General features: G+C 44.4%; 1 non-coding gene across 1 annotated transcript; it reads left to right on the top strand.

Annotated features, from left to right (window-relative positions):
* The first annotated feature begins 1,000 nt into the window (after positions 1-1,000).
* On the top strand, positions 1,001-1,087 carry trnal-aag (transfer RNA leucine (anticodon AAG)). Its single transcript has one exon. It is a non-coding gene; the product is annotated as a tRNA-Leu (tRNA).
* Positions 1,088-9,522: the final 8,435 nt, after the last annotated feature.

The following is a 9,522-nucleotide window of genomic DNA, read 5'->3' as shown; positions in this document are numbered from 1 at the left end:
GTGATTCCATAACTTGCCTCCTTGAAACCACATTGTCCTGTAAAGGTGCGGGTATGGTATTCTGTTCCCAGTTCCTTACATTTTCCTCGCACTCTGAGCTCCATTCACAAGCAGGCATTCTCTGATCGAAAGGAGATTTGCCAGAATCAGTCGAGTGAGGTTTGCAAGTTTACTTCAGAGCTAGAAATGTGACATGTGCAACATTTCAAGATTAGACACAGAAAGGGAAGGACAGTGACAGGCTGCAAAGCGCTGTCAATAGAGATGGCGAAGCAAGCTGAAACCTGGATGGTAATGGGATAGATTTTACATTTTACACTGCCAGTGAATTTTAAAACTTTTCCCTCACTCTGCCATGAAAATTATTTGGAAATATTTCTGTCCGGTTTCGAACCTTCAGAAGCGCAAGTGATAACTGTAGTGCAGTGTTTATTATATGCTGTCATTAGCAGAACACGTCACTAGTGTTGAAGAAGAATGTGCCATTTTGCAGGAGAAATTTGTGGTGCAAGTTGCCTGGCGTGAAAATTAAGATAACAAAAACAGCATGGATAAAGTAAATTTTACAACACGCTGTAAGCTGCTCGTATGGAAGTTAGAGTTTGACTCTTTTGCTACTGTTTAGATTACATGTCTGGAAATGAAGATTTATTGCTCTCATCCAAACCGTGAAACCAAATGTCAGTTATTGTCTGTTTGAACATATAAAACATAATATGGCCTCGTGTCCTGAAGTGAAGACCCTAAGCAAAGTCAACAGGAGGTTTTCTTGTCATTTCTGGTAGGAGATTGGGAAGAGATGGCCTTAAATGGTCCCGGCCCTTTACTGCAGCTCTGTGTTTCTGACGTGAGATGATTTCTGTTTGTTCGTCAGTTCAGGGTTACCTGATTCAGTGAAGGAGCAGGCTCAAGCTCTTGACGGCCTTTCCCAGCTCCAGTGCTGCTCATGAATTTCAGTAACATTATCAGTCAATAACATGATTGCGATATGCTTGAATGTGGTAGTGTGGCCGAGCGGTCTAAGGTGCTGGATTAAGGCTCCAGTCTCTTTGGAGACGTGGGTTCGAGTCCCACCGTTTGTGGTCCTTGCAGCTGAGCTGTAACAGCTCATATTGAACGTAGGAGTGCGTGGTTGGTCATTCTTGGCAGGAACAACGAAGAGAGACAGTACCAATGTGAACAGTTGTTGGGGTAAAAGAGCTTTCGTGGAAGGGATTTCTCCTGTTGCGAACAGACACGGGAACACAGGCTGAATGACTGACTCTCTGATTATATAAACAACAGGATTGCAAACATTGAGACTGTATTCCCGGCCCAGGGGTGGACTGGATTTTTCTAACTGAAGTTCAAATCCTGTCATTTGCTCTTCCCACCATTCCTCACGGTGACCATGTCTTTCGTGAAAAATATTTGGAATGAAACAATAAGCACAAAGATGATCAACTCATTACAACTCTCTCATTAGCTTCTCTGAGGGCGCAGTGATCAGGATTCAGTGCAGTGGCGCCGCGTTCGACTCCCAGGCACGGAGTGAATAACTTCTTGTTTAATTATTCATTTAATGAAAACACGCTTCACAGCGCCAGTGAACGGAGAAACAAGATTAATCTTCCGGCTGAATGAACTTGTATCAGAACTGGAAAAGTCAGAAATATAAAAACAATTCACTCTGAAGAAGAATCACACGAAACACACACGACACACATGCCAAATTGTGCCACTTTTAAGTTGCATCTTTTAACTTCCTGCTCTCCATCTCAGACAATTCCACATCCATCAATCATCTCCGACCTGAAAACCCATCCTGTTCCTCAATCCACTGATAATGCTACACTTACTGCAATTTTCGCACGGCTGCTGGTTCCATACATCAGTGGTCAGAACTCTGGCCTTGTAAGCAGAGGTTCGCGAGTTCAGCTCTCGCTCGAGACTTTGGGTACAATTTAGCTAAGAGCTGTTGTAGCGTCGGCGCTGGGGAGCGACGTCACGCAGCTTTGACGAGTGAGCAAAATCACAGATCGTGTGCATTTTTGGTGATTAGATATTCTCTTATTCGCAAAAACAGGAGGATCAGGACATATTTGAAAAAGTGAAAAAGATGTTGATATTCAAAACAAAATGTGTTTGTTCGGACAAGCTCGTATCTATGTGCAGTAAAGAACTAGGAAGGGAAGTTACGTTTTGGTCTTGATTGATGTAGACTGGAGTACAAGTATAATGAGCTGTTGCTGCGGATGTACAGCGTTTAGTTGAGACCACATGTTGAATATTCTGTGCAGTTATGATATCCACATTTAAATTAAGATTTGCTGCGTGGGAAACGATACAGAGAATATTCACCAGGTTGGTCCCTGGGATGAGAGGCTGTGTAAATTGTGCTGAAATTTTCTGGAGTCCAGAAGAATGACAGGCGATCTCATTAAACCTAAACAATAGGTGTAGGGTGGAGGCTTGGAGATTTTTTTCTGCTGTTCTGGCAACTTTACCCACGGCGGCACAGTCTCAGGATAAGGGGCTGATCATGGAGGGTTGAGAAAAGGAGAAATTACTTCACTCAAAAAGTTGTGAATCTTTGGAATTCTCCACATGGATGCTCCATAAGCGAGCACATTACAGGTTTCTGGTCTCTGGGGGAATCCAGGGATATGGGGAGCTAGTGGAAAAACTAAGTTACACCCCACGATCAGGGATGATGGCATTGAATGGCGAAACAGTCTAGATGGGCAGAGTGGTCTACTCCTGCTCCTATTTATTGTTTAATGTGTATGTTAAAGCGTGTAATTCATGTTATAATCAAAGCAGAAAGTGCTGGATGTTCTCAGCAGTTTTTGCAGCAAATGTGAAGCTAGACGCAGAGTTGAGGTACCAAGTCCAATATGACACATTTGAAACCAGTAACTGAGGGTGAGTTACAACAAATAGCACAACATCAAGGCAGGAATTGAATTGAATAAAGGCAGCGAAAGCCCTGAATTTAAACTCCTGCAGTATTTCTGCAGTAAACTTGTTCGGGAAAGTTAGCTGCCATCTGAAAGGGTGTTGGTTTGCGAGCACCCCGAGCCAGATAGAACCCTCGATTCTTATTTCTACTTATATTCTCCACACAGAAAAAATTTGTGCCCTTCTGCAACAGGGAAATATTATCCAAACTTTACTATTCTTGCTGTTATTCAGTAACTTCGCATATACATCGATCTATGAATATTCATTTCAAATTAAAGGAGATACATTGGATCGTGTTGCTGTATATTTTCAACCTATTAAAAATATTGGGCTCAGAGTAACTGACAAAAAATTATGCTGCGAATGCATATTGCGTGGGAAACGATACAGAGAATGTTCACCAGATTGGTCCCTGGGATTAAGTGGGTGGGATACTGGTGGGTCCCAGTATCGAACTGTGACCCACCATCACACCGAGTGAATCCACTGTCTGTTTAAATGTTGATCAGTGAAAATTTCAATCATCCCCTGTTGTGTAATGCACGGGCACTGAGTCAATCAACAATATCCACTCAAAAAAGCCTGAATGAGTCAATCCTGCAACTTTCAAACACGTTGTTATTTTCTGTACCGTTTACCATTAAGATATATGAATAAGTGAATGCACTTTGTGAAGGTAAATTGTGTACATCGACTCGGGGAACTGAATCACATTGATGCACGCAGAGTAACACACACATACACCGAGAATTACAGAGGCCTGATGAGACACAAATACCGATGAATCAAGGATGTCACCAATTGGGTTCAGTTTTGTTCCATTTCTGGCTGGGGCTTTGGTGAATCCTCGCTGATGAACAGAAATGAAGAAACACGGAAGTGAAGCAGGAAAAACAGACGGGAATATTCAGAAGGCATTGATTCCATTGAACATGTAATTAACTATGGGGTAACCTAAAGGAATGAATGCTGATCAGCGCAGTGGGTGAGGTTCAAATCTTCGTGAGAAAACATTCAAATCCACCGCCTTTATCTATCCTTTTTAAGGCAAGGATAGATACATTCTTGAACAGTAAAGGAATTAAGGCTTATGGTGAGCGGGCGGGTAAGTGGGGCTGAGTCCACAAAAAGTTCAGCCATGATCTTATTGAATGGCGGAGCAGGCTCGAGGGGCCAGACGGCCTACTCCTGCTCCTCGTTCTTATGTTCTTAGCCACTTGACCACCACTGCAACCGATGTTAATGTGTTAGTGTTACTCATATGAAACGATTGAATAGTTACAGCAACAAAAGTGAACTTTGGACCCTCGGAGGTCACCCTGCACCTTTCATCCCTCTCGTTTTGCTTCCGAACAAAAAGCCACTCACTGAACAGACAAACGAGCTGCCCTTTTTGGCAGTGGTGAAGCTTGAACTCAGATATTGAAACTTAAATCCAGCGCCTAAAATCGTTCCACCACACCACCATTGGAAGCCATGCGTCAATTATTGTTTGGAGTGGTATCGGCACCGCGCTAGAATATAATTGGGATTTTGGATAGAACATTTAGCCCCTCAAGCCTATCACAATATTATGGCATCATAGCCAAGCATTTGTTTCCATCTGTTACATTTCTGACTTTCCAGCTCTGATGAAAGATCCAGCTGGAAGATTAACTGTGTTTCTCGCTCCACAGACGCTGCCAGATCTGATTTCATTCAATGTGGAATTTCCTTTCATGGTGTCGGTTCACACAGCAATACAAAAGACTCTGGCTGGGAATTAAATCCAGGCCTTAGTGATGAAAGTGCCAAATCCTGACTACTGGGCCAGCAGGGAAGCTAACAGTGACTTTTCCAACTAGTTGATCATCAACATTTTATCCATTGTCTTCCTCCTTGTCCGTCACACAATAGCCAGTTTACTCATTAAAAAAAATACTCTGCTTAATTCTACACTTGTCACCTGCCATCGAGCCCATGGCCGTGCAAACGATGACTTTGCACCATTCGAACACTCGGGTTCCGCCATCAACAGCACAGTATTGCCTTGTCCATCATTCCTTGTGCCAGATAATGCATCCTCCCTTGTTGTCTGTGACGAACCTTACGTTCTGCCTTTTTTAAGTATTGACGCCTGACTTTACAGTCAGAAAATACAGGGAAAACTAATCGGACTAGTTAAAATTTGCAAATGAATGAATAATGTAACTTTTCCTTCACTTTGCAATGAAAAGGATTTGGAAAAAAATCTGCCCAGTTTCATGCCGTGGGAGGTGGACGCGATAACTGTCGTGGAATTATTGCTGCAATTGGCTGAACACATCACTGGTTTTGTAGAAGAGAAGGTGTTACAGGCTAATAGGCTGGAGGAAATAGATGTTCGGAGGGAGGGTGTCCTGGCAGTTTCGAATAAACTGAATTTCGATAAGTCCCCTGGGCCTGATGAAATGTATCCTAGGATTCTTTGGGAGGCAAGGGATGAGATTGAAGAGCCTTTGGCTTTGATCTTTGGGTCCTCGCTGTCCACTGGGATAGTGCCAGAGGACTGGAGAATGGCGAATGTTGTTCCTCTGTTTAAGAAAGGGAATAGAAATGACCCTGGTAATTATAGACCAGTTAGTCTTACTTCGGTGGTTGGTAAATGGATGGAAAAGGTCCTTAGGGATGGGATTTACGACCATTTAGAAAGATGCAGATTAATCCGGGATAGTCAGCACGGATTCGTGAAGGGCAAGTAGTGCCTCACAAATATGATAGAATTTTTTGAGGAGGTAACGAATTGCGTTGATGAAGGTAGGGCAGTTGATGTCATATACATGGATTTTAGTAAGGCGTTTGATAAGGTCCCGCATGGTCGGCTTATGATGAAAGTGAGGAGGTGTGGGATAGAGGGAAAGTTGGCCGATTGGATAGGTAACTGGCTGTCTGATCGAAGACAGAGGGTGGTGGTGGATGGAAAATTTTAGGATTGGAGGCAGGTTGCTAGCGGAGTGCCACAGGAATCAGTGCTTGGTCCTCTGCTCTTTGTGATTTTTATTAATGACTTGGAGGAGGGGGCTGAAGGGTGGATCAGTAAATTTGCTGATGACACCAAGATTGGTGGAGTAGTGGATGAGGTGGAGGGCTGTTGCAGGCTGCAAAGAGACACAGATAAGATGCAAAGCTGGGCTGAAAAATGGCAAATGGAGTTTAACCCTGATAAATGTGAGGTGATTCATTTTGGTAGGACAAATTTAAATGTGGATTACAGGGTCAAAGGAAGGGTTCTGAAGACTGTGGAGGAACAGAGAGATCTTGGGGTCCATATCCAAAGGTCTCTAAAGGTTGCCACTCAAGTGGATAGAGCTGTGAAGAAGGCCTGTAGTGTGTTAGCTTTTATTAACAGGGGGTTGGAGTTTAAGAGCCGTGGGGTTATGCTGCAACTGTACAGGACTTTGGTGAGACCACATGTGGAATATTGTGTGCAGTTCTGGTCACCTCACTATAAGAAGGATGTGGAAGCGCTGGAAAGAGTGCAGAGGAGATTTACCAGGATGCTGCCTGGTTTGGTGGGTAGGTCTTATGAGGAAAGGTTGAGGGAGCTAGGGCTGTTCTCTCTGGAGCGGAGGAGGCTGAGGGGAGACTTAAGAGAGGTTTTTAAAATGATGAAGGGGATAGATAGAGTGAACGTTCAAAGATTATTTCCTCGGGTGCATGGAGCTATTACAAGGGGGCATAACTATAGGGTTCGTGGTGGGAGATATAGAATCATAGATAGAATCATAGAAATCCTACAGTGCAGGAGGAGGCCATTCGGCCCATCGGGTCTGCACCGACCACAATCCCACCCATGCCCTACCCCCACATATTTACCCACTAATCCCTCTAACCTAGGCATCCCAGGACTCTAAGAGATATAGGAAGGATATCAGAGGTAGGTTCTTTACACAGAGAGTGGTTGGGTTGTGGAATGGACTGCCTGCAGTGATAGTGGAGTCAGACACTTTAGGAACATTTAAGCGGTTATTGGATAGGCACATGGAGCACACCAGGATGATAGGGAGTGGGATAGCTTGATCTTGGTTTCAGATAAAGCTCGGCACAACATCGTGGGCCGAAGAGCCTGTTCTGTGCTGTACTGTTCTATGTTCTATGAAACAGAAGGTGCCATTTTACAGGGGAAGTTTGTGGTGCAAGTGGTCTGGCGTGGAAATTAAACTAAAAGGATTTTGGACAAAGCAAATTGCAAAACACGCTGTAATCTGCTGCTCTGGCGGTTAGAGATTTACACTTCCGCAACTCTTTTGATTGCAGGTCAGGAAATGAAGATTTATTTCTCTCTTCCAATCCGTGAAAACAAATATCAGTTATTTCCCGGTAGAAAACACAAATCTCAGTCTCGCCTTGTGTCCTGTCATTTCTGAAGTGACGATTCTGAGCAAATTCACCAGGAAGCCATGTTGTCCTTTCTGGGAGCCAGACGAGGTTAACGACAGTTTAAATGAAGCCGGCCCTTCACTGCAGCTCATTGTGTTTCTGACTGGAGATGATTTTTGTTTGCTGCACATTTCAGGATCATCTGATTCGGTCACGATTTCCTCATGGCCCATCCCAACTCCACGGATTTTGACATATTTCAGTATCAATACAATGAAACGACATCATTCTGACGGATATCCGCGTGGTAGCGTGACCGAGCGGTCTAAGGCGCTGGATTTCGGCTCCAGTCTCTCGGGAGGCGTGAGTTTAAATCCCAGTGTTAAATCCCAGAGTTTGTACTTGCAGTTGAAGTCCAACAGCTCAGGTTGAACGCAGGACTGTGTGCGGTGTCGTTTTTGACAGACACCCTTGTAAGAATAGGATATTCCGCTTGACTCATCGATTGACGGTTCCGACGCTCCAGAGCAAATAACCACACCGACCTCCTCAGAAGTCAAATACCGGACACGATCCTACTTCATCCCCCAGGAAGTCCCCAGAGTGGAGAAGCCAATACATCTTCTTCGGAGTGTAAAAGCTGTGACATCTCCTCCGGAGCCTTCAACATGTCATCGATGAAGACGAATATCTCGCGAAGGCCATCCCCACACCCCCACTACTTGCCTTCAAACAACAGGGCAACCTCAAACAGACCATTGTTCGCAGAAAACTACCCAGCCTTGAAGAGAAGAGCGACCAGGACACCGCACAACCCTGCCACTGCAACCTCTATAAGATGTGTTGGATGATCTACACGGATGCCATCATCATACGTGAGAACAGCATCCACCAAGTATACGTTTCGTACTCATGCAACTCGGCCAACGTTGTCTGCCCATTACGCTCTCGGAAAGGATGCCCCGAAGCATGCTACATCGGCGAGACCATGCAGACGCTACAACACCGGATGAATGGACACCGCTCGACAATCACCGGTCAGGAGTGTACCCTTCCTGTCGGGGAACACTTAAGCAGTCAAGGGCATTCAACCTCCGATCTTCGGGTAAGCGTTCTCGAAGGCGGCCTTCAAGACACAGGACAACACAGAATCGCCAAGTAGAAACTGATAGCCAAATTCCATACACATGAGAATGCCCTCAACCGGGATCTTGGGTTTATGTCACACGACATGTAACCCCCACCATTTGACCTGGGCTTGCAAAATCCGACTAACTGGCCTGGCTTGAGATAATTCACACTGCTTTAACCTATCATTATCCCCTTCTCCACTCGCATTGTCTGCATCTTTAAAGACTTGATTCCCTGTTAAGACTCGCATTCTAACCATTATCTTGCAATTGAGTCTGCATCTACATATGCTCTCTTTCTAAACCCAACTGTCCACTCACCTGATGAAGGAGCAGTACTCCGAAAGCTCGTGCTGCCGTGTAAACCGGCTGGGATTTAACCTAGTGTTGTGAGACTTCTTACTGTGAGGGAGATCAACAATGATTATACTGAATCGCGCAACAGGCCCCAATGAAGGAGCAAATGGTCCATTGCCATTCGTCTTCCCTGTTCTCTGATGTTCTTCTGCACAGTTCATTGTTCTGAGAACAGATTCAAATAGTTCCTGCTCCTTTCTCTGACGTCATGAATTGGAGAATGAAGACATTCGGAGCTGATTGGATGAAATGTAGGAAAGAGGAACTGTGATCTGATTGGGTGCCTTCTGCTGGATAAGAATGAACCTATCACCATTGGGGCGGGATATTACTCAACATCTTCTGAACTCTGAACTAAAACAATTCAGCTTTAACTCATTGAGTTCCCTGAGGCATTTGCTGGAGGAACGCTTTTTAATTTGGAATTACAAGATAAGTTGACACATCAGGTTGAAAGTAACGAACGTGTTCTTGTATTAAGTGGCATGGGTTCTCAATCTAACCGTGCGAACCTGCAGCAACACAGTGGAATTGAGTATTGTAGTTAGACCGATTGGGGACGATATGCTGTCATTTATTTCTGCAGTGTAGTGCTTGTAATGGACCCTGGTCCGAAACCGGGCAGAAGAATACATTAAGGTTTTTCATGTCGGGTGAGAGAAATCTGAATGATTTCAGTTTGTTGCTGAACATTATCCGAATCTCGATTGATATTATCTTGACCTCGGACTCAAATGCTTTCTGTAAAATAAAT

The sequence above is a fragment of the Mustelus asterias genome, unplaced genomic scaffold (genome assembly GCF_964213995.1).
Source record: "Mustelus asterias unplaced genomic scaffold, sMusAst1.hap1.1 HAP1_SCAFFOLD_935, whole genome shotgun sequence".
NCBI lineage: Eukaryota > Metazoa > Chordata > Chondrichthyes > Carcharhiniformes > Triakidae > Mustelus > Mustelus asterias.
This window is presented reverse-complemented; position numbering and strand designations above follow the sequence as displayed.